This window comes from Magnolia sinica, chromosome 9 (genome assembly GCF_029962835.1).
Source record: "Magnolia sinica isolate HGM2019 chromosome 9, MsV1, whole genome shotgun sequence".
In the NCBI taxonomy this organism is placed as follows: domain Eukaryota; kingdom Viridiplantae; phylum Streptophyta; class Magnoliopsida; order Magnoliales; family Magnoliaceae; genus Magnolia; species Magnolia sinica.
Window position 1 is genome coordinate 83,391,134 of NC_080581.1, and position 24,992 is coordinate 83,416,125.

Below are 24,992 nucleotides of genomic sequence, written 5' to 3' on the forward strand. Positions count from 1 at the left end.
ATAAGGCCGGAATTTCCTCTCCTGCATCGAGGGTGGGGAGATTCTCTCCGGAATACTCATACTGTCTCTTTGGCAGTGGTCAACCAGCTGGTCAGCTAAAGATGTTGGGGAGCTTGGGACTTAAGCTCATCCCCCCATGGGTTCCTTATCCGTGTTGTAGACATTCCTCGTGAAGTCAATCCTCTCCTACTGAGCTCTGTCCTCCGACGACTCAGTTTGATAGCTTGTCTCTAAGCTGGACGAATTCCCCATCTTGTGATGATAGCCCTTCTGATTGGGCTTCGGTCAACTTAGCTTAGGGAGTTTTCCTTAGCTCGGCGGCATACCACTTATAGATCACATTTATTCTTCTCGTGTGAGAAACTAGTTTGGTTTTCCCCACAACAAGGCATACATGAATTTTGGATTTGCCTGAATTTTAGACTCATGTCTCATTCCCATGTTGGTCTTTCAAAACTGATAGACATAGTAGATTTATCACGAGTATTTTTGTGGACCACATAAATTTCGATAACAGGTTGCACGAGAGATTCGTATGCTAGGGCACAGGTAATTCACTTCCAAGTTAGTGGTGTGGAGCTAGGGTATGTCAATGGATCAGGCTAGCTTGGCGTGCTTTTGGGCTTAGCCCACCTTGGGTTGTACTTGGGCTGAAGTTTAGGCTCGAGGGCCAAGTTTGTTGTTTTTGCTTGGACTCACTTGTCTAAAAGCCCAGGCTTGAATGGGCTGTTTTAAAAATTTCTCACCCTTCCCTCTAAAAGTCCCCCCTCACTCCCCATTTAACCATACCTCTCTCTCCAGCTAAGCACCTTCACGTTCTCTACATCTACGTGTTGGTTTGAGGAAGAAATTTTGAACCTTTTTCTCTACCTGTGAAATAGACTGCATATTGAGTAAACTTTGTGGGGCCTACTGTATTTCTTTTATCCAGTTCATCCATTCATTTTTCCAGATAATTTTAAAGCATAATCTCTAAATTGAAGCATATTCAAAGCTCAAGTGGACCACATTACACGAAACAGTGTGAATTGAATGTCCACCATTTAAATTTTCTTGAGGCCTACAATAGTTTTAGATCAAACTTATATTTGTTTTTTCCCTTCATCCATGTATGTGTGATCTTATGAATAGGTTGGATGACAAATAAACATCACTATGGGCGTTAGGAAGGTTTCAATGCTGAAAATCATTATTCCCACTTTTTCCTGTAGTCTGGTCCACTTGAGCTTCGGATATACTTTAATTTTTTGACTCATACCCTAAGATAATCTGAAAAAACAACCAAAGGCATGGATTAGACACATACAACTGTAGTGGGCCCGGCAGAGTTTACTCAGTACTAACCCCTTTCTCTTTCCTCTTCCTATCTATGTTGCAAAAGTATATCATAAGGTATAGGAAATGTATTTCTATTAGAGATAATACCTCGATTCTCTAACAGAGTATGACTACGGAGATGTAGGCATTAACTTGTGATCTCCGAGCCGGTTCCGTCTCTCTGCTACGGAATTTGGGTAGTTGCCCTTTTCACTTGTATTCCACTCCCCCTTTCTTGGACTGGGCCCTGTACAAATAATACGGGTTAGACCTGGCCTAGATTATTTTGCTCTGGCACAGGGCTGGCTTCTGCTGGACTATTTTGGCCCATCACAGGCCGGGAAAGAGTCGGGATTGTATAAAACTCTGGGCTGAACTAAGTTAAGCTTGGTTCCACCCTAGCTTGATTTCGGCTTGACTTGGTCCACAAGCTTGACTAGCCAGCGCAGCTCGAGCTGCTGGGCTGTTTTGGCACATTACGGGTCAGGCCGGGTTTGGGATTGTGTCGAAGAATGTGGACTGGGCCTGGACGGAGCTTAGCTTGGCCCGCCCGTGAGCACACCACGCAATCCGCTTTCGGTTTTTTTTTTTTTTTTTTTCTCCTCCCTCTCCGTGTTGCAGCAATGGCGGCAGCTTCTCTGAAGAAGCAGAAAGGAAGAAAAGCACAAAACCCTAACACTAATCCTAAAAATAAGCATAAGAAATCCCTTCTTTCTCCCTGGAAACCTCCCAAAGACCCCGATCTTCTAGTAGCTTCCCTTTATAAGGATGAATATGAAGAAATCAAGGGAACCACGGCTTCATTTCGATAACTCTTCCAATATAACTGAAATAAGAAGAAGAAGACGAGAAAGATGCAGAGCTAGTAGAAGACGGTAATTAACTTCCCATTTTTTTAGTTTTCCCCCTGTAAGAAGAGATATCATACTGTTCTAGGTTGGGATTTCAGTTCGTACAAGTGGGGCCCATGGTTCAGTGATCCTAATCGTTGATGTTATAGGCCCTCCCGTAGATGGCCCTGCGTTGCTGAAAATCTCCTTGTTGGAAAGTTCTTAAGCCTTCAATTAGGCGACAGCCATATAGACGCTTAACACTGAAAGTACATGAAAGGGTCGCATTTAGCTGCGATCTGAACCATTGATAGTGGATGGCCCACCTTGCTGAGAATTTGCTAGGTGGGAAGTTCATAGTCTTCGATTAGGTGGCTACCAAATAGAGGGATAATACTGAAAGTAGAGCAAAGGCTCACATTGAGCTCACATTGAGCTGTCAATGGTTCAATTATCAACCATTTGACTCTGGATGGCCCATGATGCCAAGAATTTCCTAGGTGGAATGTTCCTAGCCTTCAATTATCTGACTTTTTTTTTTTCCTCAACTAATTGTTCGAGTATTTGAGTAGTTATTCAAATGCTATCCAATTTTAAGTCCTTGAGGCAAGAGTGGAAGGATTATGTCAAGCAGATGAAGTCAGATTTGATTTGAGTTCTTATTATGGATGCAATGACTTCCTGATTGGGGATTTGGTTGAGGTAATGCATATGCTACAGTTTTGTTTTTATTGATTTGGTCTAGGCATTGACTACGTCAGGTACCATTTATTAAATGGCAGAAAACCGTATAAATTGTTGATTGATGCATCTGCTGTTGGTTCAGACTCCTAACCATCTAATCAGCTGGTTAACTCTAGGATTAGGCATACCCCAAGATCATCGATGATTTGACATTCATAATTATCTGATTCATGTAAATGCTTGGATGGCCAAAAAGCTTTTGGAGCAATAGTTCAAAAATGGCCATGTTTAAAAATGCTTAGAATCATCCACTCATTGCAATTCTTGGGCAACAACCCATCCTTGAAGTGGCCTATGAATTGGTTGGTCTAGGTCAATGGACACATGCAACAATTGTGTGAGACACATGATTGATACCATTAACTAAAAGTGATCTGATTTTCAGTTGATTATTTATTAATTTGATTTTATTTTTTATATCTTTAACTAAATGTTACCTGATTCTTTACTGATTATAATTCTTTGATTAATACCTTTTACTAATTATACCATTTTCAGCATTGCTAAGATCTACTTCAATTTTTATTTTTTATTTTTTCCATATGATTAATACGTTTCCATGATTAATATCAGTTGCAGCGTGCAGAACTTATTGAAGCATTTAAAAAGCCACAACCCATTTTCTTGGGAACAATCACTCTAAAGGTGAAAAAAGGACTCCCTTTACTCTAAACATTCTCTTATTCTTTAATTTGTAATAACTTGGGTTGGGTCAAGTGCTGCTTTATTGATCATAATAACTTCTACAATCTATCACATATGCAGTTTATGTTTTGATAGTAAGCATTTATGTTACGGTCTGCGGAGTTTAGATTTCCAAAGGCATTGTTCTAGAAATTGTGTAAATGCATCCTAAGACAAGTGAGTCAGATGCCGGGATTGGAATACAACCATAGTTGTCTCGTCATCTAGAGAAAAAAAAAAAAAAAACAATACAAAATGAGACTAGACCAAAAATGAAACAGCAACTTAACAGGTTGGAGCAAGTAAACTGGAATTCCATTCGTCATTCAATCATCATGACATGCATATATGTTTTTTCCCAAGCAAACCCTGATTTAGTCCTAAACATTCATTATTCTAATTCTGACCATTCATTTTCTCAAAATATTAAAAATAGTCAAACTATCTAAATCCCATCATACAACCCTTCCATAAATTCATCACAGCTCATTCAAATGATATCAGAGTAACATGTAAAAATGACATGAAAGTCGCATGGTCTTTGGTTGGCTTAAAAACAAGACCAATTTCGTGTCATTTAGAAATCATATATTGCCCGAAAGTGATCTACAAATTAAGTGACTAACATGATAAAGAAAAACTTGCCTTGAAAGACACCTACTACCTCTTGGTATATGATATAACTCACATCATGACCATCATAAGGACCAGGCGCACAAATTAAGTTAACCACTTTGTGGGACCCACAGATCAATCAAATCATCACCTAGGGTCCACGGGACTGTACGGATGGTTTTGGGGGTACTTTACTGCACTTTTGTGGGGCCACTCTGAATCAGTGGGTCTCCTAGTAGAGGTTCCCTAAGTGCAAGACCTCTATCTAGGCATCTGTACAATTATTCGTGACAGATATCACTGTAGTTAGGCTTGAAAGATGCATTTGTTCGATTATGTTTTGTGGAATTTCTTTTCTTCACGTCTTTTCTTTCCCCTGTTTTTGTACAGACTCGTATGTGAGATCTGACTGGTGTTTTCATAAACAGAGGAGTCAATCTAGACCCATTAAGCAAGTGATCAAAGGTTAGAATTGCCTGATTTCATTATTCATTGGTCAGTTGTCCCTGCACATTGAGCATTTTAAGTAAAATATACAATCAATGGCAGGTTGGGACTGGTTGTTTTTGATGCACAAGTGCCCATTGGTGTGACTCTTGAATACATGGCTGGGCATGACATGGTAAATCTCCTTCTATTAATATACATTCCAAGCTTTTATTTAGGAAAAAAGATACCTACAAAGATACCTACAGCTTAGTGCATGTTTGGATTTAATTCGAGCTTGGTAATGTTGGATCTATTTACTTTTTACGCCTATGAAATTTTCAATTGAAGGTGATCAAAGTTACAAAAGCGCTAGCTCTTTCTTGCCTGTTATGGAGCTTGCTTCTAAGGAGGAGAAACGAATTGTGGATATGGCCCAAGTACTTTCAGGCTCTTGTAACTGAAAGCTCTGTGAGGCCCACCGCGACGTCCACTCTGTCCATCAGTTTCGTTTTATCCTTTTTTGATGCGAGCCAAAAAGTGAGGCTGACAAAATACTCAAGTTGACACACCACAAGAAATGTACAGAACGCTAGCCCATATGGAAATGCTGGTTATTCTAGTGGAGTTGTATAATATCTCCTTGAATTTGTTTCTTATGGGTTTTTCTTTCGCATTGTAGAGAAAGATTCAGATTCAGGTTCTGACTTGTATTCGGATGGATCGGATATCCTAGAGGAATTGATAAGGCAAGAGAACTAAAAGATACAGAGGTAGAATTGCAGCTCAATATCAAAGACAAATCAGATGAGTTTACATTGCCTACAGAAGAGGCACTTCTCCATTAATTCTACTTTGAAGTTCTCCTCGTTCCTTTTGAATTTGGAAACTTGAGCCCCTTGTGATTTTCCTTTAGGAGCTTCAAGAAGAGGCAAAGTAACCACCAGATGTTCCAAAATCTTCAGCGCAGAATAAAAGAATGTGCTATCTCTCCATCGATCTTCTGCATTCTCTCTCTCTCTCTCTCTCTCTCTCTCTCTCTCTCTCTTCTTTTTCTTTTGCAACTAATTGTCGAGTATTTGAGCAGTTATCTGAGTGCTATCCTATTTATAGTCCTTGAGGCAAGAGGGTTCCACGAGGAAAGATAATGTCAAGCAGCTGGAGTTGGATTTAGGTTATTATTAGGGATACAATGACTTCCTGATTGGGGCTTTGGTTTAGGTAATGCACATACTATGGTTTTTTTTTTTTTTTAAATAATAATTTGGCTAGGAATTGATTACATCAGGTACCATTTAGTAAATAGCAGAAAACACTACAGACAATCGACTGGTATATCTATTGTTAGTTCAGACTTTTGACCATCTAATCAAATCCTACAAACTATTGACTGGTGCATCCGTGATTTAAAAATCATAATTATTTGATTCATATACATTCTTGGATGGCCAAAAAATATTTCGGAGCAAAAGTTCAAAAATGTCCATGGTTAAAATGCTTAGAATCATCAAGTCATTACAATTCTTGTGCAGCAACCCATTCTTGAGGCGACCTATGAATTGGTTGGTCTAGATCAATGGACACATGCAACAATTATGTGAGACATGGGATTGATAAATGTGACCCGATTTTCACTGGATTCTTTATCAACTTGATTTTCTGATTGATACTTTTAACTAAATGTTACTTGATTCTTTACTAATTATAATTTTTGGATTGATACCTTCTAATAATTATATCATTTTCAGCATTACTATGATATAATTTTATTTTCTTTTTCTTAAATTCAGATGTTTCCAGTTGTAGAGCTTGCAGAACTTATTGAAGTGTTCGAAAACCATGACCCATTTGCTTGGATGAACACTGTAAAGGTGAAAAAAGACTGGCTTTATTCTAATCATACTCTTATTCTTTAATTTGTAAAAGATTTGATTGGGTCAAAATCTGCTTTGTTGATCATAATAATTTCTACAATCTATCACATAGGCTGTTTATGTTATTGATAGTAAGCATTTATGTTATGTTCTGCTGAGTTTAGATTTCCAAAAGGCATTGTTCTGGAAATTGTGTAAATACATTCTAAGACTAGTGAATCAGATTTCAAGATTGAAGTACAGCCACAGTTGTCTTGTCATCTAGCAACAAAACAGGTCTGTAGACCAAAATTAAATAGAAACAAAATGAGTTGGGGCAAGTAAACTAAAATTACATTCATCATTCAGTCATAAAAGAGTCATTACATGCATATACTTTTTCCCAATCAAATCCTGATTTAGTATTAAACATTCTTTATTCTAATTATGATCATCCATTTTAATAAAATATTAAAAAATGACAAATTATCAAAATCCTATTATACAACTCTTACATAAATATATCATAATTCATTTAAATGATATTGGAGTCACATGTAAGAAAACTGACATAGAGAGTCGCGTGATGTTTAATTGTTTGAGAGCTATATCAATAGGCTTTCAAAGGGGACCAATTTTTTCATCATTCAGACATCATCTGGGGCCCACAAAACCAAATGGACGGTTTTTTGGAGCACAATTTTGCACTTTCGCGGAGCCACTCCAAATCAGTGGGTCCCTAGTAGAGGTTGCCTTAGTGCAAGACCTCTAACTAGGCACCTGTACAACCATTTGTGAGAGCTATCACTGCAAATTAGACTTGAAAGATGCAACTATTCATGTTCTTTTCCCCCCTTGTTTTTGCACAGACTCAGAGATGAGATCTGGTTGGTGTTATGATAAAGAGAGGAGTTAATCTAGACCCATTAAGAAAGTGGTCAAAGGTAAGAATTTTCTGATGTTCATTTACTTCTTCATGTCTCCCAGTCATTAGATGAGCATTGAGCATTCTAAATAAAATATATAATTAGTGTGTGTGTGTGTGTGTGTGTGTGTTCTACGGAGGCTGCATGGGCAGTAATGGAGAAAGTCAGTTTTCTTGATGACTCTTCTACTCCATGGGCATCCTTTCAGAACGATGTGTACCAAAGACAGCTCTGTTACAAGTTCGACATGTTTTCTGTACAAGCCAGATTTTTATTTGTAGAAGGACAGAATTATCGGCTTTGCAAAGCCTTAAGACAACTCGGAAAACTGATTCTGTAAAAGGAAGGAAGAGAGAACAAACAAAACTTTTTTAAACTGTTTTTTTTTTTTTTTTTAACTGCTACTTTACTCTTTACACTTGCTACAACCTGATACATAAGGTGCCTTTTTATAGGCATTTGAATGAAAGGTGAAAAGACAACAATACCCCTACTAGGAGCTTCTACGATTTAATATTCCTAGAAACTTACAAAGGCTTTTCGTCTTCCAAAACAGCTCCTTGAGAGCTGCAGCTGTGCATTGGGAATTCAACAGTTACCGGCTATTGCTTGGTTTTGGTTTGCAACTCCAATACTCCCATTCAAACTAAAACAGGCTTCATTCCAAGCTTCAATCTAAGTTTTGTGAATGTATCAGTCGGCAATGCTTTGGTGAAGATGTCTGCCACTTGTTCAGTGGTGTGACAGTACTCTAGCTTCACATGATCTCTTAGGAAATGATACCTTGTATCAATGTGCTTGCTCCTTCCATGTTGCATTGGATTTTTGGCAAGCTCAATTGCTGACTTGTTGTCCATGTATATGACAGTGCATTCTTCCTGTGAATGCTTTAGGTCCTTTAGCATATTCTTTAGCCATATTGCCTCACATACAGTAGATGAAGCTACTACATATTCGGCTTCACATGTGGATAGCGCTACCATACTCTGCTTCTTTGAGTTCCATGTGAATGTTGTTGATCCATGATAAAAAAGCATAGCTTGTGGTACTCTTCCTTTCGTCTTGGTCACCACCCCAATCACAATCAGAGTATCCATACAGAATCGCCTCATCATCGTATGGATAAAAGAGACCGAATTCATTAGTCCCTTTGATATACCTTAGAATTCTTTTCACAACTAGCATGTCTTTAAATGGCTTATATTATTTTCTATTGAAAACACCATAAATCTACTTCCGTGAGTTTTTAAAGATGAAAGTTTGATCCTAATATGAAACCATCATTTTGTGTACTTCATCAATTTCATTGCTGATGTCGTGATTTATTTTATTTTTTTTTATGCAAAATTGTGAAATCTGTTTTTGGTAGTGTTGCTAGTTATGCTGTTTGCACCCTTGTGATTTTTGTAAGCATGAAAGGATGATCGTAATGCTATAGATGAAAATTAAATTACCTGCATCTTGTTAAAAGCACTTGAACATTTATGCATCATGGGTGATGTTGTTAAACTTAAAAATTAAATACTTTTATTTTAAGTAATAATTACAATCACAATATTCACTTTGGTGCTGTTAAAGCTGTGACTACTTTGTGAAAACAGTGGAAGTAGCCTGGAACCTTCCTCGTAAATGCCCGCATGTTTACTTCACAGATCTCTAATGTAAGATTGTTTTTTTTTTTTTTTTTTTTTTTAATATAAAAAAAAAAGAAAAAAAGATGACGCTATCTATTTTAGTTGCATCCATCAGTTTTCTTTTAGAGTATTCTCCATTAAAAAGAATTTTTTGTTCTTTTTCAAATAGTTAAATTGTTTCCTGCTTTCCCTTTGATCTCTCAAATTCTCAAAATGTTTTATTTTTGGTGGCTGAAATTGCTAGTTCATGGTGAAAAACTAAAATTCAGTTGTTTTTGTTTGTTTTAATTGTCTGCTTTTGATTATCAATTTTCAGACTACCAGATGGTATTGAAGGACCATGTTAGTCTGATCTATGGGTTTGAGCCTGTAACTCAGTGGTTGACAGCCTGTATTCGGAATTGGGGTCTCAGGTTCAAGCCCAATTTGCCTATCAAATTTAAACAAAAAGAAAGGAAGAAAAAAATGTCTAATCTCTTCTAGATTAGGTTGTAATAGATTTTTTGTCTTGCTTCTTGGGCTACTTTACCATTAGACCCACATGAAACTGCTTATCAGCTCAGTATTTCTAGCTCCTTTTTGAGCTGTACTAGATCGCAAAAAATTTCAGTTTTTATCTTCTTTTATATTTTACATAATAAGTGAGTTACTCTGTTTGCAAATAGTGTTTTCTTCATGTAGGGAGATCAGTGATATCCTGGCCCTTTTAATGTATTACTCATTTAGTTAACATGGATGTTTTGCATTTTACACTGATAAAAGGATGTGGTGAAACAAACAGGCCTTAAGGGAAAATGCATTTCCCTGTGGATATGGTCTTTTTTGTGAAATTCATGAATGTTTTGGATTTTAGATTTAAGACTTGCAGAATATCAGGCTTTCCATGTTTTCGTGTATAATTTAAGCATTGGGTACTTGTTTATTCAGGAAACTGTAGAACCTATTCATTTACATTGCCAAATAATCAGCAGTATGTTTGCACAGAAACAGGGATTTTGTAATGTTTTGTAAATTCTTTAAAAGTTTAGGACGCTATCATGCACCTTGGCCATAATCGTTGGTTTGATTTTTTCAGGTGAAATTTGTCTCACCATATCTTCATCTCAGAACAACTCTTTCGTAGACCAAATGGCAGTTGCTTCAAGGTCCATGGATGATGATCACGCACCAGAGAAACCCACAACCACTACCAGAGAATTGTCAGTATCTACTAATGGTACTGTGGAAGTAGCCATTCCTGCTAAGGACGATAAGTCATATGCACAGACACTTGCTGAACGTCTTGTTCAAATTTTTCTCAACAAAAATGGGTAAACAGCATCCACCACCAATGAAGTTGCTGTTTCGTCAGACCTGCAAGAAACACTACCCAAGACTGAGGTTCAGGATAACAAAGTCGAAGACATGTCCTCTCACAACACATTTGAAGAAGCACTGAGAAGTATTTGAATTAAGAGATCAAGGAGCAGAGCTGCCTAGCAATTTACCGGGAGGAGTACTTCTAGACCAACAATACGTGATTTCACCAGCTGACCTGAATTCCCTTAATTTTTTTCACCTGGTTCGAAGTTTATGAAATCTTTGGCAGAGCTGCAGGGAACTACTGACCTGCAAGGACCCTGGATGATTGAAAATGGTGCAGACAGCTTAAAAAGAGTTGTTACCTACACAAAGGCTGCAACTAAATTAGTCAAGGTTGTGAAAGCTACTGAGGAGCAAGTATATGTGAAAGCTGATGGGAAGCTTTTTGCAGTTTTATTAAGTGTGAGCACCCCGGATGTTCAGTTTGGGAGCTGTTTCAAGACAGAACTGCTCTTCTGTATCATGCCAAGGACTGAGTTGCCATCGGGAGATCAATTGTCGCGGTTGGTAATATCATGGTGTATGAATTTTCTACAGAGCACCATAATGAAAGGCATGATCGAAAGTGGGGCCTGACAAGGTCTCAAGGACAGCTACGAGCAGTTTGCAAAATTGTTAGCTCAGAATGTAAAACTCGTTGATTCGAAAGATCTTGGGTCTGATAAGGAGCAGATATTAGCTTCTCTGCAGACGGAGCAGCAGTCCGATTGGAAGCTGGCTGTTCGGTATTTCAGGAATTTTACTGTTGTCTCAGCTGTTTTTATGGGATTGTATGTTTTCACACATATCATGCTAGCTATGCCCAGCACCATCCAAGGGCTCGAGTTTAAGGGATTAGAATTGCCAGATTCAATTGGGGAAGTGGTAATGTGTGGGGTTTTGGTTCTTCAAGGCGAGCGTGTCGTAGAGAAGATAGCTCGCTTTATGCAGGCTAGAATGCAAAGAGGTAAACTCCTTTATTTACAGATCAGCTTGATTTCCCTTAGTTAAGAGGGAGTATTGTGTAGCAGGAGGAATTGTAGGGCCATGATGCATCATGATATATACACATTCCTGTTCCCTGTCCATACATGTGCAGCCCATGGTTTTCACCGTGGCCATTTATCTGATGGGCCCCACCATGGATGGCGATACCCCAACAACTCTTCAAGATTAGAGAAGATCCTAACCTTCTGGTCCATGGCATTCAGACATACGGTTAAGAGGTGAAAAGAGAAATAATTTGGTGGAAAGGCCAAGGTTTGGAAGGCTGAGATCTTGCAATCTGGGGGATTTTAGGGTGTCCTTTGTCGATGCTGGAGCCAGTCAGATGAACCTTCTGGGATCCAGATCTCTACTCTATGGGTCTGACTTGTATGAACTGAGCACACGAGAATGGTAAGCATGACCTGATGCATTATGGAGCTATAATTCCTCTTACCATGAGGGTTCTTGATTCTAATATCAGTGCATGATAGTATTAATTGTGAGCATTTATGTAAAGTATGATTGGGAATGAATTCATTTTCCTTAGCCATACCAAACACAATATTAATACTCACACATGAAGGCATATATTCTGATACCTGACTTCCTAAATATATATTTCCCTGGCATTTCATTTTGCTTTTTAAAAATGGATGAGTTTCAGAATATATATATATATATATATATATATATATATATATAAACTTAAGTATGCTTTTGCCTTTCATAATTGTACCCACTTTCTTTGCCCTATTCATGGCCATCAAGATTTTGTTCTTCGTAGCTGCAGCATCTCTGATTGACAAAAATATACATGTATTTCTCTTGCAAATTTTAAGTTTCTGTGGTTGCACACTTTCTGGTTAATAACTTGAATCATTGCCATCTTGAATTTTAGGCAGCGATCATGGAGTCAAAGCACAGGGGGATGGGTGGTTGCTAACTGTTGCTTTGATTGAAGGAACCAACTTAGCGGCTGTGGATTCAACTGGATTTTCGGACCCATATGTGATATTGACCTGCAATGGTAAAAGAAGAACCAGCTCAATCAAGTTCCAAATGCTAGATCCTCAATGGAATGGTAAGCTATTGTAATTTCTCTGTTTTGTATTTGTACTGTTAATGTATTAGCATATCTGTGATGCCACTTAGGATATGGCAAGCGGACAATTGAATGTGTGGTTGAGCCCGAGCTCAGGCAAGACTGTTATCAAGCTTGAATTCAGGTTCAGGCCGGCTGTTTATCACCAATCACAGCCAGACCTGGAACAGGCTTCAATTGAAAAAGTTGTTAAACATTGTCATGGGCATGGTTGTTTATTTGTTGGGCCCAAGTATCATGCCTTAGTCCAATTTGCAGTCATAAAGTTCTGCCAGGAATCCTGAAGAGCCAGGCTAGCCCATTGCAGTCCTAGCTACTAGAAGATAGCAGCTGTAGCACTTTTGCTGGAAAGTTCCTAGTAGAATTTCAGACGACCAACTCGTGATCCCAATTTCTCATGTATGGATTTTTATTATCGAATTTTGTTGTGCTTGCAGAAATATTTGAATTTGTGCAATGGACGAGCTTCCGTCTATGATAGATGTGGAAGTGTTTGATTTTGATGGACCCTTCGATGAAGCAACATCCCTCGGACACACTGAAATCAATTTCGTAAAATCTAATTTGTCTGAACTGGCAGATATATGGATTCCTCTTCAGGGAAAGTTAGCTCAGGCATGCCAGTCTAAGTTGCACTTACAAGTCTTTTTGAACAATACAAGTGATGCAGGACATGAAAATTAGATATGATGTGCAAGAATTTGATGCAATGGACGAGCCTCCGTCTATGATGGATGTGGAAGTGTTTGATTTTGATGGACCCTTTGACGAAGCAACATCCCTCGGACACACTGAAATCAATTTCGTAAAATCTAATTTGTCTGAACTGGCAGATATATGGATTCCTCTTCAGGGAAAGTTAGCTCAAGCATGCCAATCTAAGTTGCACTTACAAATCTTTTTAAACAATACAAGTGATGCAGGACATGAAAATGCGATATGATGTGCAAGAATTTGATGCAATGGATGAGCCTCCGTCTATGCTGGATGTGGAAGTGTTTGATTTTGATGGACCCTTCGACGAAGCAACATCCCTCGGACACACTGAAATCAATTTCGTAAAATCTAATTTGTCTGAACTGGCAGATATATGGATTCCTCTTCAGGGGAAGTTAGCTCAGGCATGCCAGTCTAAGTTGCACTTACAAATCTTTTTGAACAATACAAGTGATGCAGGACATGAAAATTAGATATGATGTGCAAGATTTCAGGCTTTAGATCATAATAATTTAGAAACAATCACAATAATTCCACATCCCATATAAAGTCAAGCATTCAACAAGGGGAATCTACGGGGTCCAAGCCTACACATGTTAGGGCTGAATCAATTAAAAATTATAGACCAAACAATGCTTAAAGGATAGTAGATTCATCCACACATGCAAAAGATTATTTCCCATCTAAGGGATTCTCACATTTCAATTCGGAAAAATGTGGGGTTTCAAAAGTGGAATAGAACTTGGGGATTTGAGATGATCTAGGGCTAGGGTTATGAAAACAAGGCGAAAAATGAGTGAAATAGAGACGAGAGGGAACCTGTGATCAGCCCGCATGTGTGGACAACAAACCAGTCTGACGCACATGTGTGGGGCCCACGAATCTGGAATTGGCCAGCTAGGGCTTGGTCGGCCAGGGATGGGCCACCTTCCCTCCAAATTTCAGGCCAAACAGATGATCGGTTTGAACATGATGCTCCGTCAAAGTTTCAGCCCTCCTGCAAAGCCAGATTCTGAAAATCTGCTATAGGGGAAAGATTAGCTACAAACGTGAGTGGATTTGATGAGGGGATGACTGTAGGAGATGAGGAATATGGAGGGTAGGAGATGGGGGCGATTTGGGATAGGTGTGGTTTCGTACCACGGTAGTTAGCCCTTCAAAGAAGGGAGGGTTTCGCACCCAATTAAGTTTCCACAACTTAGAGCATTAGAGAAGTAGGAAAATGCAGAATTTTGTTAATCATCTTCAATGAAAAACAACCTACAAAGGGTTGCCTATTTATAAGAAAAACCTATACCCCAAAAGCCGCGCCATGTACGCATACTATTACTTGAAGACGAAATAATCAAAAATAACAACTAATCAATGCAATCGAAACTGTTCATGATGTTCCTAATAACAGTAATAAGCAAAACTCAAAGTCCTAGGTCACCTAGGGTAGTGGGCCATGATCATGAGATTCAATGACGGGATCCACATGATGATCGGGTCCACCCCAAGGAGTAGTATCCTTGGGTATTCAGCTTGTAGAAGTGAGGCCCATGTTTCAGTGATTAAATCCATTGATCCAATGGACTCTTCCTTCAATGGGCCATGTCCCAAAAGCTCTTTCAATTGAATATGGGCTATGTCCATATTTTTCTTCTTAGCAGTCTATTTGCAGGTCAGCAATAGACGGGCCAGGATTGTTCCATCTGGGGATTTTTAGCAACAGTCCATCTACTGTGCTAGCCCATGAGAGCAATGGTTTGGATCATGAAATATTAGGTGCCACTTACACAAACTACTAACCTGATGGTATCGTAAATGCTTAATATTGAGGATCATATATCTCCATGTTCTTTTTAATGACTCATACATACATCCTTCCTGTTGATACCAGGTATGCTTTGACCATGTTTATCTGGTTCCTTCTGTGCAGGGCTGTCTCTTTCTGTCCGCAAGAATAATTGGGTTTCATGCAAACTTGTTTGGACATAAAACAAAATTCTTTTTTCTTTGGGAAGACATAGAAGACATCCAAGTGGTCCCTCCATCTCTAGCACCTGTTGGCAGTCCATCTCTTATCATTATTCTTCGCTGAGGCAGGGGTATGGATGCCAAGCATGGTGCCAAGGCACAGGATGAAGAAGGCAGGTTGAAGTTCCATTTCCAATCGTTTGCATCATTCCATATAGCCAACAGGTACTAGTTTCACATCCTTTCTACTTTCAATAGAAGTTCTTTACATGCTTCTGTGAACAAGGAAATTATCAAGTTTTGATCTTGATGCTTCAAGGCACGTGGTATCCTAATGCACCAGTTGGTACAGGTGAAATCCATCATTCAATGATCCATAATGTTGTTATGATGGGCACCATCATGGATGGGGGATGCCCCAAAAAACTCTACCTATTTTTTTTTGGCCTTTTCTATACCATTTCATGAAATTTCTCTAACATTATTATCTTTATTTTGTGAGTCTAGGGCTGTCAATGGGCCAGGCTTGGGCCAAGCAAAATAAAAATTTCGAATAGGGATGGCCTGTTAGGCCCAGCCCAAACAATTCAAAATCTGAGCCAAAGCCAACCTCAAGCCCAACCCATTCACATCCCTACGTAAGTCACTTATGAGTAGTGTTCGAAGTATCGGTATCGCTACAAGTTTCACTGGCTGGGAATATGGAAACAGTATCGATATCGCCTATAATATCGCTGATAACTAGAAATGTGGGAAACATTGGACAAACATGGGGAAAATGATAGATTTTTTCAATGAAACTTCAGGAGATGTTAAAATACACATTTGCATATTTAGGAATTAAAAAATTACAAAAAGAATGCATGTATAATAAGTTTTCATTTAATAGGGGCCTAAAAGCATGTGTTGTTGTAAGAAATCAGTCTAACCATCTCAACCATCCCATATATCCATCCAACCTTCCATCCAAGCATCCATTGATATTTCAGAATATCGACAACACACGATATTTTGCCAAGACACGATATTTTGCCAAGAAATCGTCGACAACTAGAAAGAATATATTGCAGTCTCGATATCGCCTATGTTGCGATAATGATAATATCATGATATTATAGATATTATCATCGGCAAATTAAACACTGTGTGCAACCATGCTCCCATAAAGTATTTGAAAAGATTTTTTTTAATAAACAATTTTTTTTTTCAATAATATCGAAATATCACCGATACACTAGCGATACAAGCAACATTTGGAATTTACATAGTCGCAAATATTAGCGATACATTGGTGATATTGATACATTTGCAACACAAGCGACACCTGAAATTTACACAGTCGAAAATGTTCACCATATCAAAACATTGGCAATAAATCATTGATCTTGGAATTTTTAATATTACCCATGTTATCGGTATCGCCGAGCTGGAGATGGAGATAGAGATATTATTGGAGATATTTCAATAATATTGGAGATAATTTGCACAATGCTTATGAGGATTAGGATCCTCCAATTTGGGGGTTATTGGGGCCAATGTTTTAAATATTGACGATATCGGCCGATATATCCCACGATATATCTTGTATCCCACCTGTGCGATATGAAACGCATAGGTAGTGCTGATATATCCCACATGTTTGATCTGGTGAGCATTTTCAATTTTTGTTCCTTTTTTTTTTGTTGTTAAAATTATGTTAAATCAGTATTAAATGGTTATAAATCCATTGGTTCTTCATGTTTTGCATGAAAAAATCATGGAGTTGGAGCTTTGATTTTAATATCCATTGGTTCTTCATGTTTTTTTCAAAACTTACCTTCAACTAGCCGGCAATTAATACTAACTTCGAACTATTTAGGAGTATTTGAAGAAATGATCATCTGTACAATCTAATTTCGAAATTTGAATGTAGTTGGTACGATTTGGGGAAAATTCGAAATTTCTCCCAAATTGCTTGCAATGTTGTACTCCAAGCCAAACATGAAATCAAGCATGTATGAGGGCTGATCTACCGATTTGTCAAGTCCTTGTCAATTTTCAGAAAATCAAAATCACTTTTTAATTAAAAATTAATAAAATATTATTTAAAAAATATTTTTTTTTGAAATTTCCCTTCAACCAGCTGTCTATTGAGACTAATTTCAATGTAGTTAAGAGTGTTTGATGAAATGATCATCACAAACACTTTAAATGTTATGCATTCAATTTGAATATAGTTGCATTAGTTCAGTCAGACAATGCATAGCTTAGGACCCTATACAAAGGAAACCTATTATGCGCACTTCTTTTTTAAGATATTATGTTTTAAAAGTGTGTATTAAGGTATTTTTTTAAACTATCGCTAAAGTTTCCTTGAAAAATTCTACCATTTCCCCAATGTTTTCCAAAAAGTGCGATAAATTACCCAATACAAACGATATATCCCATGCGATAACCGATACGTATCTGTATTCCAAGGATGCGATATGTAACATGATACCAATATTTCGAACACTGATTGGGGATTCACCCATTCAAAGTTGCTCCCACCAAATCCAATGTGGTTGCTGAACCATGGGTCCACCTGTACGGACTGGGCAGCTAGGACAACTGGACATGTCCTAATGCATTTGCTTTATGTGCTATTATGTGGCAACTTGTATGGCTGTGCTACAGCTAGTGCACCCAATGTATCACGGAAACTGAGAATTTCTTATTCAATCATCTTTCAAGGATCGTGCTATAATAAGATTGATTTAGTCAAATGACCTACGGATCCGATCCCCAGTCCATGCTTGAGACATTAGTAGTCTTCAGTAATTTTCCCTCTTTTCGTCAATATTCCTTTCAAGTTTCAATTGTCTTCATTGAGCTTGTATAATGTGTAGTCTTCTTCATGCTTCTATCCGTTAACCAGTTTGTGCTTGAGAAGTTAGCAGTCTTCAGTATATATATATTTTTTCAAGGATAACTAGAAAATATATTAAAAAAGGAATAAGAACAAAGGAAGAACGGACTCTGCTGAGATAGCAGAGAACCTAGAAACCCAGGAACAACAGATTCTCTTCTTTCAGCCCGTTTACATTGCCCGCCCATTCAAATATAATATTTTTTGCCCTGAACTAGACAGCTTGAACTGATGCCGACTTGTCGTTGAAATACCTATTGTTTCTCCTCCTAGACTGACTACTAGATTGCAGGGATGGCCAACCTCCAGATGCATTTTTTGGCTTTCCACAGCTTAACCCCATGCCAAGACAACAACTGATTGGCGGCAGAGAGCGGGTTACACCAACAAATGTTGAAGCGTGACAGGAATTCAACCCATATCTGAGAAATAAAAGAATAGTGCAGCAGGAGATGGTCCACAGATTCCTCGGCTTTGCTGTTGCAGAGACAAATATTGACGAATTGCATTCCCCTTTTCTTCAGTTTTTTTTTTTTTTTACACACGCACACACACCCCACACACTCACGCTGGTGGAATTTCACCACCTATGGGTACTCGAACCCTTGACCGGGAGTTGAAACTCCCGAGAGTCTACCACCCGGGCATGTAAAGACAATATTATCATTATACAATTTATTTTATTTATTTATTGTATTCCAGGATGGAATCATATCTCCAACAATTGTTACTGAAAATATGGGCTGATATTGTCTATTCATAGAACACTAGACTTTCTAGAACCCTTTACGACTCAAGAATAGACTTCAAACCTGAACGAAAGTAGATTATGCTAAAGATCTTTTAGATCTTTCCGAAAAATAATTATGTAAAAGATTCTAAAAACTAATTATTACTAACTTAAAAGAAACCTTCCTTGCTTCTTCTTCACGTTAGCCCCTATTACATAAGCATTAGATAGGGCCCTGAAAAACTAGCAACACAAGCTTCTTCTTCTTCTTTTGAAATATCTTTTAAAAGCCAAGAAACTGAAAACAATAGTCAAGAAAGTCTTAAGTATTAATGAATTCTAACGAAATTAAACTACTAATTAAGTTAACATATATAAAACAACTCTGATTGACAACACCTTTAGAAACTTTGAGAACTCCAGAACCATCTTGAAGTCTCAAAGATTTGAAACCCAAAATCAGTCTCTTATGTGGGCACCACATATGTTAGGACCCTAGAGCCACGTGATCACCCTATCTTTCAATTCTCTATTATGTGATACTCTATCATATTTTGGTTATGATTTGCTCTGTTAGCATCAAAATTGCATAATCTTGGGCTCGTTGTAGAGCTAACTCTATAAGCTTTCAAACGAGTCCACATTCATGTCATTCCAACATCACTTGACGCGAGTTATTATTTTAGGCATCACCACAATTAGCTAGAAATCTATCAATTCTATCTTCTCCTTCCTCTAGGGCCTATACCTTCATGGATGTGGCATTGGTTCCACTTTATCCTGTAATCTTGCATGTCAGTCATTTTTTTTGACATTGTTTTACAATTTGATGATTAGCAAAGTAATTAAATTATTTACTTGTATGAAACAGGACCATCATGGCACTATGGAAGGCAAGAACTTTGAGTCCTGAGCAGAAGGTTCAAATAGTGGAAGAAGAATCCAATGCCAAGTTCCTCCAAACTGAAGAGAGTGGATCTTTCTTGGGCATAGTAGATGCTAGCATGTCCGAGGTTTATTCCTCTGTTCTTCCAATTCCTGTGAGCTCTCTTTCTCTCCCCCAAAATGTGCGCATGTGTGAGAATGTCCTGTCTGGCAGGCAGCTGGTCATAAAACTTTGCCAATCCGCCACTTAAATTCCAACACCAAATTGTTGGGAGAATGGCTAAGATGGTAATGATAAATAGAGAATGAAGAGGATATAAAAACCTCTTTGCAATGCTCAATGTGAGCATGGGACGTGTGAGATTTGAACAGTATTGCAGATTGCGCCCCCACCAAAAAGAAAAAAAGGGTTGATGTGCTTATAATCAAGTTGTTCCAAAATGGTTTATGTAACGGCAGTTACATAATGTTAATGGTGGGCCTTAAATGGTTGTTACAGGAAAAAATGACCCGGGCCACCGGGGGAGGGGGGTTGATAATGGTAATGGTAATGGCTGTTACGGCAACCGTTACTATTATGGAATTCCATGCTCATCATTTAGGCCCCACAAGTATGTTGAATGCAGATGGTTATTTTATTTTAGCTATCTTTCCATTATACCCACCTGATGAGCTGACTGGCATCTTTTTTGTGCCAAAAGATATGTTCATGTTGGCAAACTCATGCATGGGCCAAATATCTCATGTATACCAGAAAGATGATTCTCACTCCTCTTCTTTTGTATATCTTTAGGCAAAAAAACACGGAAATGCCAAAAATTCTAAGAAAAATATATATGGTTTGAACTAAAAAAAAATGGAAAAGAAAGAAAAGAAAAACAAAGTGAAAAAATGGCTATGTATGTGCATGTGTCTATATATTATATATAAATAAGGTTAAAAGTAGAATAAATAGAATTTCTATATTTATGACAATAATATACATATAGTTAGGAGCATCAGCAATAGGTAATGATGGTTTGGGCCTGTCCAATGGAGAGCAAGAGCCACGCCAGTTCAGGTTATTATATATAGTTAAGGTTAAAAGTAGAATAAATAGAACTTTTATATTTATGACAATAATATACATATAGTTAGGAGCAGCAGCAATAGGTAATGATGCTTTGGGCCTGTCCAATGGAGAGCAAGAGCTGCGCCAGTTAGGAATTAGGAGAGGATTGGTACAAGTTGAAGGCTCTAAAAGTGCAAAGGAAAGGCCTAAAAGCATGTGGGTGGAGGTAGAAAGAAAAGGCTATTGACCTATGGCCTTTGATAGAGTGGAATGGGGGTAAAGGATTCATGTAGCTGACCCAATTAGTTGGGATGATGCTTACATGATGATGCTTAGATGATAATGAATATACATATAGTTGAATGGTGTTCTTTACCTCTCTTAAATCCTTCATTTTTTGTAAAGGTAAAATCCTATCCTTCCACAGTGGGTGGTGATTGCTAATTTCTCTTTTGGAATTGCCCCCAAAAGATTTTCTTTTTGAATAAAATGTGTATTATTGAAAAAAAAAATGTGTTTAATTCAGTTGCCCAAGAGAAGGTTTTTCCTTTTTTCCATACAAAGTTTAAACGTTTTAATTAATATATGATTTTTTATTTTATTTTTTTGCCTTTTCAAACATATGGAGTTCGGGTCAATTATGATCCATCCCCCCCCATCTATCTATCTATCTATCTATCTATCTATCTATTTACTTATTGTGTATATCAGGCCAACTCATTAATAGAACTGTTCATTACATGGACCATAAAGTAATGGAGAAAGTTGGTTGTCTTGATTACTCTTCTACTCGATGGGAATTCATTAAGAACGATGTGTACCAAAGACAGCTCTGTTTGAAGTTCGACAAGCATGTCTTTCGTTACGGAGGGCAAGTGACAAGCACACAGCAAAAATCCCCCATTCCCGACAGAAATGGATGGGTTGTCGAAGAGGTCATGACCCTACAAGGGGTCCCGGCAATTATTTCAGCGTATGTATTTGCTTCATCTAGTCATTTATTCCACGAATTATCATGGCCAGGAATTGTGTGCCACTGATTGATCTTCCAATATAGAGATTTTTTCTTGGTGCATCTCACATTCATGGTTGGACCCTGTGGATCACTGATCTACAGGATCCACTTTAAGGGTTGCCCTTTTTTCGTTCCAGGATGCATGAGTTTCGTGTGTAATCATTGCTTTTGTCTGGTTTGCAGCTTCATATAAGATACCAGGTTGAGGATCTCCCATCTAGATCGAAGGCATGCAATGTTCAAGTATTCATGGGAATCGCGTGGCCGAAAAGCACAAAGCATCAGAAAAGGATTACTAAGAATGTGATATCAAATCTGGCTGATCGTCTGAAAGAGATGTTCAGCCTAGTTGAGAAGGAATTCACACTGGGAAAATAGAAAAGATCCATTGCAGTCGACCGCGTGGGTAGTTTTTGTTTTTCGTTAATTTATATCACCAAGCCGATGTCGGCTAAGGCCTTTCCCCTCCCCCAGCTGGAAAATACCAAGCACAAGAATCATCTGCTGTATTTCCTATAGGCACTGGAGTTGTAGGGCCCATCACATCTCAAGGGATATTGACCAAGATGCAACGGTTTGTGAATTCTAGCTTGGGTTCAGAAAGTGTGCTGTTTCAGGAAGTGATTTGCAAGAAGAGAATGACCCGATTTGTCTACTTGTGGAGAGGAGGCATTGTGTGCAATGATTGAAGGTGAATTCTGTAATTTTGGTTGTTCAGAGGTTGAAAGAAATGGATTCATTTGCATAAGAAATTGGGATCCAAGACTTCATTTACAATTCTCAACACACTCATTTTTAAGCTTCTAGAATGACGTTCTTTCTGATTCCAGACTAGTTTCTTTCTCCGTTGAGAGAGGAATTTGAAATGGTAGCCAAACAGAAGATCGTGACATGCGTCTAAGCTTAATTCCATAATTTCCTTGTATCCCATTCCGACAATGTACCTACAGCTGAGAGAAGACAGGTGGGGTGGCAGGGCATTGATGTGTTGCTGGTTGTGAAGACTTTTGAACCCAAGACCATGGCATTGGTATGAGCAGCTGACTTGTAACAAAAGATTCACTGCGATGGCATGATTTTCATTCTCAAGATTGATAGAGAAATTTTTTTGGTCGTTTCTCAATGCATCATTGTTCTTCTTATGTAATTTATGTAAATTTTGGAATCAAATGTCAATTGAGAAACGGGTTCGGTTTCTGCTGAAACAGAACTGTAACATCACAATGTATTGAAATTAATGTAATTTTTTTCTTTGTCCATTGATAAGTAGGCCTTTTCCTTTTGCTGGTGAGCTGGTCTTTGGTGGATCAAGTTAAGCTTAAGTGGCCTAAAAATCAGATCAGAGATTCATGCCCATCGAGGATGTAGATTGGGACATTGATACAGGCATGACATGGCGGGTATGATAGGTTGAGCCCAGCCTGTCAGAGATGAGGCCCAAACATGTTTCACATGGGCCCCATCTTTGACAGTCTAGGCTCCATCAATCACATCCCATGTCCTGCCTATACCAATGTCAGTGCAAGCAGGGTAGTAAGCTAGGTAGACGGTGACCATGGAAAGAGGGACAATAATTTCATGGTGACCCTGCCAGCACAGATGTTGGTGGTGACATGATGTGGAGGGATCTGACTAGAACATGTGCTGCTGTCAGGATGGGCTGGTTGAGTACATACTCGACCTAACCATACAGACCAGCCAATGGGGCAACCTGGCTACGGATCGGTGCTGTGGGCACCACCATGATGTATATGTTTTATTCACGCTGTCCATCTTTTTCCCAGCTTGTTTTAGGGCATGAGTCCAAAAATGAGGCAGATCTAAATCTCAGGTGGACCACACCACAGGAAGAGTGGTGATTGAATGCTCACCATTAAAAACTTCCATATTTGCCATACAACACAGACACAACACAGACACAACACAGATGCATGGTTGAAGGGAAAACCCAAATATTAACTTGATACAAATTTTATGGCTCCCAGGAAGTTCTTAATGGTGGGCATTCAATCACCACTGTTTCCTATAGTGTGAACCACCTGATACTTGGACCTGCCTAACTTTTCGACTCATACGGTAAAATGAGCTGGAAAAATGGATAAAACACTTGCATCATGGTGGGGCCATGGTGCTTTTTCAGCAGCGAGTCACGCGGACTAGGTGTTACTTCATCTGTTCTTCTGGATCAAAAAGGACGTGGTCCCAAAACTTATTCAGATCCAAATCTCAAGTGAACTACACCACAGGAAACAATGTTGATTGAATGCCTCTCATTAGAAATTACCTAGGGCCCAACATAATTTTTATTTGTCATCCAACCTATTGATAAGGTCAAAGAGACCTGATTGATGGGAAAATACATAAGATCGGCTTCATGCAAAACTTTTATAGCCTACAATAAGGTTTTAATGGTCAATCACCACAGTTTCAAGTGGCAAGAGTAACACCCACCAGCGGTCTTATCAGGTAACACCTGATCTGCTCCCGTGAATCCCACATGGTCGAAAAACATACTGTAGTAGCAGGGTGAACACCCGATCTGAGTCCAGGAAATACCTCCATATGTGATCCCACCTTAATAATACTCTCTAAAATACAGTCAAATGTATTATTATTGGATGCATTGGGCCTCAACCTTTTCATTTGGGTTCATCTTTCAATGGTCCGATACATGTGCTTCAGCTATTGTGACAAAAAGATAAGAATTCTGATAATATATTGGAGAAATACATTGATACTCTTGCAGAGTATGAAGGTGCTATTGATGAATGCAGGTTACTCAGAAATTGCATGATTCAAACTAAATTGTTTAAATTATAGTTTTCAATTATATGGACCACCAACAAAAATCTAAGCTTATCTAATAGATGGACCCTATCCAATTTGACCCCATAAGTTATCCAGATGATTCTCTAATGACTCGGTTATGTCATGAGTTGATTAGAGATCGGATCACGACTTGAGCAACCGTAGTGCCAATAATATAAGGCCCAAGTAGTGGAAACTAAATAATTAATTCTCTGTTTACCAAATTAACAAAACTAATTAAATGAAAGCCATAACTATGAAATACAAAACCATCAATATATAGTTTTTTTTTTCCAGAAAGGTGGGAGCACACCACCTGTAACTTTGTTGATTTGACAAAAATGCGTACAAACATATAGGTGGGCTCCACAAAAAGGGAACATGCCTTGCCTATTATATAGCCATCAACATATACTTGAATACATTAGATACAAAAGTATAAATATCATTATAAATATCATCCTTCTTCTCTTACGCTTCT

General features: G+C 38.3%; 1 pseudogene; it reads left to right on the top strand.

Annotated features, from left to right (window-relative positions):
* Positions 1-1,752: 1,752 nt before the first annotated feature.
* LOC131255267 (C2 and GRAM domain-containing protein At1g03370-like) lies at positions 1,753-22,081 on the top strand (annotated as a pseudogene).
* Positions 22,082-24,992: the final 2,911 nt, after the last annotated feature.